Genomic DNA, 1,142 nt, shown 5'->3' on the forward strand with positions numbered 1-1,142 from the left:
AAGATATAAGAAAATAGAACTTTATATAAACATATATATCCATTAATTAGATACATATATAACATATATTAGAAATGCATCAGAATTTACCCACTCCACACGTGAACCGTTTCATCCTTCTGGATAAAACGCGTGATGAGAGATATACATATATAAGTATAACTTTAAGGAAAAGAAAAAAATGAATACTAATGTATATAAAAAAAATCTTTTTGGCTTTCAAATTTACAATCACAGAAGAAAGCTTGAAAAAAACTATGACCACACATATTTTATGTATAATAAACTGGCTAATTTAAGACCTTATGAGTCATTTGGTCCTGGTTTAAATATAAACCAAAACTTACCTGAGCCAACATTAGACTTGAATCATTAAATGGTTAACTAACTAGTTAATTAGGCATGCCGATCACCATGGAGTTGCTCCTGTGTAGGTTACTCTGATTTTGTAGAGGCCTTCATGAGATGCTCTGGTTGTACAATAACCTGGATACTGACCAGATTAATTGGTTAAATATTTAATTACTAATTCTATATTGGACTTATAAGGCTCCATTGCTTCACCCTCAATGGCTACGGGTATGTCAGTATAGTTCTGAGTTTAACGTCGTCAGCTCGACTTATTACTTGTGAAATTCATCAGTCTATCAAAGTGACCGATGAATGTTGCTCAAAATGTCCTCAAAAGTACAATTTGAGTCTTTGACCATTTACCTTAAATTTGTCATCTCCATTATTCTGTTGGATTTCAATTGCTCCATATGGAGTAACATTTGTTACATTGTAAGGACATGTCCACCTTGATTTTAACTTTTCCGGGAATAGCCTGAGTCGATTATTATAAAGAAGCACTTGATCTCCAATTTTAAAACTTTTTTGTCGGATCAAATTGTCATGCAATTTTTTTGTTTTTTCATTTCTTCAAACTCATTAACCAGAAAAAATTTATTTTTACCAGTAGAGGCTAATTCAAAGTTTAATGCTTTTAGTGACCAAAAGGATTTGTGTTCTAATTTAACTGGCAAATGACAAGCTTTCCTAAAGACTAATATATATATGGAGATGTTCCAATTGGCGTTTTTTCAAGAATTCTTTTTAATTCACGTTTGAAAACTTCAACTTGCCCTTGAGTTTGAGCATGA

Source organism: Nicotiana tomentosiformis, chromosome 4, assembly GCF_000390325.3.
Source record: "Nicotiana tomentosiformis chromosome 4, ASM39032v3, whole genome shotgun sequence".
NCBI classification, from domain to species: domain Eukaryota; kingdom Viridiplantae; phylum Streptophyta; class Magnoliopsida; order Solanales; family Solanaceae; genus Nicotiana; species Nicotiana tomentosiformis.